The sequence below is a fragment of the Stegodyphus dumicola genome, chromosome 3, assembly GCF_044657685.1.
Source record: "Stegodyphus dumicola isolate Sdum_Otavi_A_Nest chromosome 3, ASM4465768v1".
NCBI lineage: Eukaryota > Metazoa > Arthropoda > Arachnida > Araneae > Eresidae > Stegodyphus > Stegodyphus dumicola.
The window spans coordinates 91,081,296-91,090,530 of NC_140770.1; the positions used below are offsets into that span (position 1 = coordinate 91,081,296).

The window sequence follows — 9,235 nt, forward strand, 5'->3', positions numbered from 1 at the left end:
TGCATACATAATTATAAGCATATATATTTTACAAAACATTAAATGATACCTATCAGCGAGGTCAGGAGAATCAAACCTAAAAATGCAGAATACAAACATTAGTTAAGTTCCATATTATAGAACAAATGTATAGGCCTTTTTAAGGTACCAGCAGGTGTTTTAATTATGCAAAATCTTATTTTACCATCTCTGCCTGGCATTAATTCCAAAATTTTACTATTGTCCAGAGATTTCTGGGATGTTTATCGTCATAAATCAAGACAATATCGTTGATTTTAAACTGAGATGCGTTAGAGTGTAGAGGACAAATATTGGCAGATCTCAGATTAAAAAGATACTCTGATCTCCAACGCTTCCAAAAATGATTTAAAATATCTTGATGGTATTTATATCCTTTAATAATTGCATTTCTTGATCCCATCAAATTATTTGATGTTATTTTAGTAGCAAGCAGAGATAGTAATCGTCTACCAACCGGAAAATGAGAAGGTGTTAGTGGAGAAGGTTCATTGGGATCGGTAAACACGTAGGTAATTGGTCTACAATTAATCATTGCCTCGATTTCAATGAGCACTGTTTCAAGCTCTTTCACAGTAAGGGATGATCGACCAATAATTTTTCGTAAGCTAGATTTATGGTTCGTTTCATACGCTCCCAAAAGCCTCTCCACCATGGACCCCTCTCAATAATAAATTTCCAATTTATGCCTCTAGCAGAAAATAATTCTTTCACAGATGAGTCACTCAAAGTTTTGAAATATGTTTTAGTTCTTTGTCAGCTCCTTTAAAAGTCTTGGCGTTATCGGAGTACTAAAGATCTTCGGAAAGCTAGCAAAAATCTTTCAGTGCTGAGATCAGTTACTATCTCTATATGTAAGGCACGAGTGACCGCACACGTTAACAACAGCATGTAAACTTTACCTTGCCTGTCTTTCGTAAAAAATGAACCGGCGAAGTCCAACCCGGTCACAGCAAATGGAGGCGACTCTTGGATTCTGTCTGGAGGAAGTGGAGCGATATTCTGTACTTCTGTAACACGATTGGCGATAAATTGTTTCCAATTATTTGGCGAACCTTTAATCCAAGTAATGGCGATTTCGGAATCACTCCAAAATATAAACATCCTCAATTAAATCACCAAACATTTTTTTCAAATATTTATCCATTCGAGCAGCCACGAGTGCTCCCATTAACTCTAAACGAGGAAGCGTGATTGATCTTAAAGGTGCAACCCTTCATTTCGACATGATAAAGGAATCAAAATCGCAAAAACAACCTTGTATTTAGCGTATGTATATTGAAGTTTTAATAAAGCAAGTTTTAATTTCTGAACCACTCGTATCTGAAATATGCGATAGCCCCATATGCTTTAAGACTAGCGCCCGAAAATAGGTGAAGGCTTATATTCATTGGATCGTCATCAAAGAAATTTCGCTGTATCGATATGTCAGTTAAATCACTAAGTTCATCCAGTCAAATGTTGAATTTGTCCTTAATCTCTGCAGCAAGGACCTCATCCCAGTCAGAACGGGAACACCAGATTTCTTGCATAATAATTTTTGCCCGAATAACAAAGGGTGCAATAAATCCAAATGGATCGTATACTTGGGCGATACTTTGCAAAAGTTTCCTTTTTGTAGCAAAATCGTTTCCAATAGAAAAGTCAATTAATTTTTTTAAATTTAACTTTATATCGTCCTCAATGGAATTCCAAATCATGCCTAAGAAATTCGATTTACTAGTTAATTTGTTATATGATTCCTTAATCCCATTTGAGACCCATAAATCGTTTAATGCTTTAGAATTAGTTCTTAATTTTCTGAAATTCATCCCAGCATCCTTAAATATGTTAACCGCATCTACAGATAACCGATATGCATCTTCAACCGTTCCTGCTCCAAAATATAGGTTGTCGACATAGACAGAAGAATTCAACATTTGGAAACTGTGCGGCATTTTATCTTTATATTTCCGAATGTGATATTTTATAGTGGCGGCCAAAATGAAAGGAGATAAAGTTAAACCGAAAGCTACGCGACACATTTGCATAATCTTAAAAAAGTCATTATTTTCATTAAACCAAAGAAATTTTAGATATTGTCTATTAACTTCAGCAATTCCTATCATCAAAAAGGCTTTTTCAACGTCTCCACAAAACGCTATCTTACGAAAATTTAACATAATGTCTAGTATATTTGGATTTAGATTAGGTCCCGATTCAAGGTAGTCATTTAACGAATTCGTGTCCTCTGTCCTTGAGATAGCATCGTGCACAATTCTTACCTTAGTAGTTTCACTAGGTCGTATCACTGCTCGGTGCGGCATAAAATATCCCAAATTTGTATCATTATTCGGACATTCCTCTACAATTCCTTCTAATATCTGGTTCTCAATTATATTTTTATATTTCTGAAAAATCTCCGAAATAATTTGTGCATTTTGAAATCAGATGATGGTGGTTCAGTGAGTTTACTAATTTTAACACTTTTACATTTTTAACAATATTTAATTCACTATATACAGAGCGTATTCTTAAGCCGCCGCCTTCAACATGAAGAAACTTTTCTCTTTTTCAACTATGCGAGCAACAACGCCCTCTAGCCTTTTCCTTCAAATTACGCAACAGTGTCCAAGATCAATATCAACTTTATCAGCTGTTGAATAAAATGTAGCATTAATATTTTCTGTTAATAGTGTGTCCTGTTAATGTTAGAATTCAGTTGTATAATAGTGTCTGTCTTACTTGAAGCTCCACTCCGCTCTGGCTAGGTTACAATTTCACTCAAGTTCCGAATGGATATCGGCTGAAATCAAGTCTTCATCACAGAGCATATTGTATATTATAAAAAAGATAATGACGATACACTTAATTGTTCAAGTCAAAATTTACAACCAACAACAGCAAAAGAAAACTTTTCTTTAGCATTGCAAATTATTAACTAGCTAATTTTTTTGCATTATTTAGTTTGAGTAAGCATTGTGTTCTACATTTATTGCATATGCCTATATCGCTTTGCAGTGCTATTTTATTTTTGCATATGTCTTTAAGTTTTATCATTTCTAAGTAGCTTTTATTTATTAGAGAACGATCAAAACCTAAATATCGGCTGAATAATGCCCTCTTAAAGATCACTTTCTGTCATGCTTCAAACAAACAAAAACAAAACAAAACAAAAAAAAATCCCTTAGTATTACAGATTTAATGCATTATCATACATAACTTGGAGAGAAACCTAGAAATAAGAATAAGCGAACTAAATATACAGTACATTGTGAACTTCGAAGCAGAAAACTCGTGTGTGCGTAATAATAACGTCAAAAATGCAGTAATAAAGCATCCCAAATTTAGTGCTAAACAACGAAGACTCACTTCCTTCTAGTTGCATGCCATATGAGATAGCATGCAGTTGGAGAAACATTCGCGTACGCTTTCACGTTGCACGGGGGAAAATATTTTCTGCCTTGCTCCTATAAAATAGATTATTTCATTAATGATACTGGCATTTGGACAGCGTGCGGAAGTTGAATCAGAGAGACACAATAACATACAACTTGTTTTAAATATTTGATTCTAAATAAAATATATGATTCAATGCAAAACTGTACATTTAGGATAGGGATTTATTAGGATAGGGATTATTAAATTAAAAAATAATTTCTTTTTCTCAAGTTTTTAGGCATGCGCCACATTCATTGCATGCCCTAAGATGACCGTTTTGGCTTGTGACAAAATTTGCCAATGCTCATTCAGAATTTTTTAAATATTCGACATTTTCAAGCGTAGGTCAACTTTCTACTGTCACGTGCTTTATTTTGTCAAGATGCTACGACGCATAATACTGTACTAACTATTATGCTTTTTAGCCTTGGCTCCATTTTAAGTGAACTTTTTCCAGTGGTGTCTGGATGCATAAACATTGATGACCTATAGGTGAGTTGTCTAAGGTTGCAGACATGCGTTATGTCGATATTTATAGACTATCTTAAACGGAATTGTAATGCGGTCTGTTAAAAGCGAATTCAGGTTTTCAAATCAGATTTCGATTTCAATTGCATACAATTCTAAACTGGGGCATCGTTCTGAACGTTCATTAATTCCGTTCTGCCTCAGATAGGCTCCAGAAGCTGTAACTGAGATGATGATGCATATATTGATGAAATGTCGAACTTACCCATTAGTTTCAGACACATAAAGGAAATGATTTTTCAAAATGGCAAATGCTTTTGAAGATGCAGCTGATTAATAAGTTGAGGAACAACAACAAACAACAAAGAAAGTGATATGTTGAGAATAGGATTGAAACCATAAAGAGGAAGTTCTTTCGGTTCTCAATCTTTTTTACCTCATGCAACCTCTTTCGCCATTGCTAGACGATTACCCCCATCCTTTACAAAACTCCCAAAATACATGTTTATTTAAATTTAGACTATCTTTTAAATGAATTAGTATATTAAGAAAAAACATAGAAAATTTTGATAAATGCAAAAACTTGAATGAAAGTAGTTTTTTTAAATAAAAGGCTAACCGTATTCTCCTCTGGTGAACCTCTGCTTAAGACTCGCACATCATTGTATTACATACGTGTTATGTATGTGCCGCTGAGTTAAATGACTGTAGACATATTTTTCAGTTATAACTTTATTTAAATATGGATTTAATATATTTAAATTAAACTATATTAATAAAATTTATGTTTAAGCAAGCTATACAAGCATATGAATACCCCCTTTGATCGTAGGTACCATGTTTTTAGTATATTGCAATATAACGAAATTAAGAAAAATTTTGCTCTCTTTTTAACACATTACTTGTTGAAAAGACGTTTGAATATATTCAAAACTAAGGTTATTTTAAGTAAAAATATAATTTTTAGAGACTTTTCAGGAGATTAATTTCGCTTTTGAATTTTCAGCAAGTATCCCATGTAATAAATTCATTCTTTGTCGAGAATCATATTGGAAGGAAAAGTAATATTATACCAATTCAATCTACTCGGACACAGTGATTTAACTTTGATTAATCTACTACACAAAGCAGGAACTGTTAAGTGCTAGCTGTTAAGAGGGGGTAATGTTTTCGAGGGAGAACTATTTAAGAGTTAAGTTATTCCAAATAGTGCAAGAAAATCCTTTCACCTCACTTAGGACCCCAATATTAAAAGAAATATTAATAGACTCAATAAGGAAATCAAAAATGACAAAAATTTCAAGGAAGAATTCTGGAATGAAATGATGCTTCACCTCAGCACTGTTGATGGCTCCTTATGGATTCTCATAAAAAATTTAAAATCTTCTTATTCTGTTAATCGATCTATTCACTTTTATAATATCATAGCCATATCTAATCAGGAGAAAGCTGATGTCTTTGCAACTTATCTGGAAACTCAGTTCACCCCGAATTCTTGGCCTGTTAACAGAGATTTTGAAAAGCATACACTCTTAAAAGTAAGAGATTTCTTAAACTCGCCTTCTGCTCGAAATATCTCCTGCTGAAATTAAAGATATCATTAATAAGAACTCTAGAAAGCTCCTGGTATCGACGGGATCACAAGTAAAGCTCTCAAATGTCTTCTTGACAACCTCATCTCCAACATCACTAGTGCTATTAACGCCTGCTTTCACCTTTCTTACTTTCCATAGCACTGGAAAACCGTTAAAGTTATTCTGATTCCAAGGCCTGCAAAAATTCATGCGAATGCAGACGGATACAGACCTATCAGCCTTCTTCCACTTCTTGGTAAAGTTTTTGAGCGGCTTACATTAAGAAAATTCATCCTTATTTGCATCTTCTCCTAAAGGAGCAATTTGGTTTCAGAGAGAAACTATCTACATCCAAGCAGCTGATTGCCCTCACTGAATTCTTGGGGATGCACTTCATCATAAACAGAATGTGATTATGCTCATGTTAGGACGTGGTGAAAGCCTTCGACCGCTTCTGGCATGAGGTTCTTATTGCCAAATTAATCGATTTTAACTTTGAAAGAGAAATTATTCTGCTGATTTATTCCTATATCACCAATCGCAACTTCAAAGTGTTTGTTAAAGACTGTTACTCGTCTCCTCGGCCCATCTTAAGCAGAATTCCGCAAGGAAGTATTATTGGTTAGATCATCCATATCCTTTTTGCTTCCAATTTCCCTAAAATGCATTAACATAACTATTCTGGCAGACGACACTGCCCTGGCAGTAAAGTCTGCAAATATAAATTTCGCTATCTGGAAGCTTCAAGACTTTATTCCTAATATCGAAGACTGGTGTGGAAGATGAAAAGTGCTGATAAATGCTCAGGAATCTCAGCTCCGGGTCATTAGAAGACGGAAGAAAAATTCTACTATCAAGAATAAACTTATTCTCTTAAAATACCAGTTCCCATTGTGTCTAAAGCTAAGTACCTAGGAGTCACTATTAACAACAGGCTTACCTGGACCAACCACATCGACAACATCCGAAAAATACACTCAAAATTAAGAAATGCCTTTATCCTGTCCTAGAAAATTTCTCAAAACTCGATCTCGAGAAGAAGCGTTTAATTTACATTTCAACAGTTAGGCCTCTGATGACATATGCTTCGCCTGCCACGCCTGCGGATTTAAATAAACTACAGATAGTCCAAAATAAGTGCCTACAACTGATCATCAGCGCTTACTACTTCGTGAAAAAGTTTTTCATGAAGATTTAAAGATTCTCACAATTAAAGACTTCTTGCATAAGGCTAATGAAAAGTTTTTTCGTGATGCTAAGGAATGCGAGTTTACGCAATTATTTAACACTTTCCATCTTGAGATCTTAACAGAAGACATATCTTAGACCCTACGCTGCCTTCTCAATTTGTGGATATCAAAATTTCCCAACTTAGTGTTTTTATTATGCCATAATTCGTTTGTACTTCATTTATGGAAAAATACTTATTAAATGCTTATATTTTTTGTATTCTGTTACAAAATAAATATGTTCATACTTATCTCTGCAAACAACCAGATGCTCGGACTTGTCTCACGTGACAAGGTATACTCCCTCTCCCATGTACCACCCTACCTACGGGACCAGATCATGTACTTTCATCTCTGCATCGCTTCAAGCAACACAACTGATGATTGCCGGCAGCAATCTGCCTAGAGAGAGGGATGCCAAGGAAGAACTGGTTCGTAATTAGGTTACGTTCTTAGGGAAAGTAAAAAAAAAAAAAAAAAAAAAAAACTAACAGTGCAGCTATCCCACTCGCCTCGGTTCGAAACTAAGTTGGATTAACAATATTCGACCGTCTTAAACGATCAACGATTTTGCCTCTGGCGGGGCCATTTTCAAAGTGAACCCAACTTGTATTCACGTAATACACGGGGAAAACACAACCGTACGAGATCCTGCAGCTTACCGCTCTCTTCGCTGGGATTTAAGCTTGCTTCGGTGCCTTGTTTCCATTCTTCTTATCCAGTCAGCCTCTGGTGGTTTTGAAAAGCACATTTTAGACTTACTTCGTAAGTGCACAGATTTTATTATACATTTCGAGAGTACATTACTACTTTCACATACATACATATGTGAAATGTACGTATGGGACTACTTTCATATACATACATATGTAAAAGTAGTAAATGCCATTTCACCAAGCATAAGAAATCCGTGTTTAATTCGTTATTATGTTTACATATTAATATACAAAAATAGTAAAGATGTATGCGATCTATAACTTTTACTCAGTTATTTCTTAAAGGGTTCCACTAAAATAATATTTTTAAATATGAAAATAATTAAGGATGCATGAATTAAAAGTATTTTATCAATTTAACAACCTATTTAATTTTAGGATCATTAAATTTAATTAGTAATGATGTAGTATGAGATCTATAGCTTTTAGGAATATGCATAACTTAGATTTGCTAACAAAATGCTCCAAAACGGTTTTTCAAAGAACTTTTATTTTACTTTAATGATCCAAGGACTCGTTTTGAACATTATCCATTTATTTTACAATACAAATTTTAAATGAATGTGAGCTCATCTTCCTTTATACGTAGTTTGGGGTAAAAGTCATGGCAACTTTTTTTTTTTCTTGAAGATACCAGTCCGGTTGGAAAATGTGACATATACAGACGAAAGGACAAGGTCTTAACTACAATTAATAGCACTGAAATATCGTAACACACGAATTTATTTCGGTAGTATACAGGGCAATAGAGCCTTCACCGTGCAAAAGAATGATAACAGTATACACATAAAGTTGACATGACAAACCTGGGCCTAAAGACCCTCAATGTAGTCCCCTGCTACTGTCACCACACGCTGCCAACGATGTGGGAGGCGCTGAATACCATCGCCTCAGCATTTGACGCACCATGTGTGAACTAGGTCATCTGCTGGCGCACAGCAATGTCCTCTCGTGTTGCAAACCGCCTACCACGTATTGGTTCTTTAATCCTGGGAATGAGATCCTGGGAAGTCACAGGGCGAAAGATCAGGAGAGAACGGTGGATGCTCCAATTCTTCCCATCCCCAAAGTCGGAGTAGCTGCCGTACACATTCTGCTTTATGTGGTCTTGCATTAACGTGCAGAATTATTTCACTGTCCACAAGATCCGGACGTTTATCCCGAGCGCCACGTCTTACCTGTCGCACCATGAAGTCCCTGTAGTACTGTGCAGTCACTGTTCTGCCATGAGGAACAAAGTGGCAAACAATGACACCCCTGACGTCATACGCGACGATCACCATCAATTTGATTGGGGAAGGATTCTGACGCTAGCTCATTACGTAATATCCTGTGGACGGTGCGTTTCTCGATGTCCCTTGCCCTCTCTAACTCCAATAACGTCCATCGTCGTCTGTCTTCATCCATGAAGTGCTCGATGACGGCACGTGCCAAGTCGGTCCGCACACTCACCGGTCGTCCCGAACGTTGCTCATCACTGGTTGACACGTCCTTGCTGAAACTTTCCTACCCACCGTGCCACTGTACGATATGGTAGAGCATTATTCCCAAGGGCTTCTACTAATTCCCTGTGAGATTCCTTTGCATTTCTCCCTCGAAGAACGGCTATTTTAATGTAAGCGCGCTGCTCAACACAGGTAATCTCGCACGACATTCACCGACTGATTTCAGAGCCCTCGCTATCACAGAGCCATCTGTTGTTCTGCATACACACTATGTCTGCAGAACTTCTACACGACACATATAAGTTTTGTGATCCGTTCACTTATCTACAAGAAAACAATAGTTGCCATGACTTTTGCCCCAACCT

The 9,235-nt window shown here is 36.0% G+C and overlaps 1 protein-coding gene across 1 annotated transcript in view; it reads left to right on the plus strand.

Annotated features, from left to right (window-relative positions):
• LOC118201068 (uncharacterized) overlaps nucleotides 1-9,235 on the plus strand; it is a 68,986-nt gene that overhangs the window by 10,848 nt on the left and 48,903 nt on the right. The window lies entirely within an intron of this gene.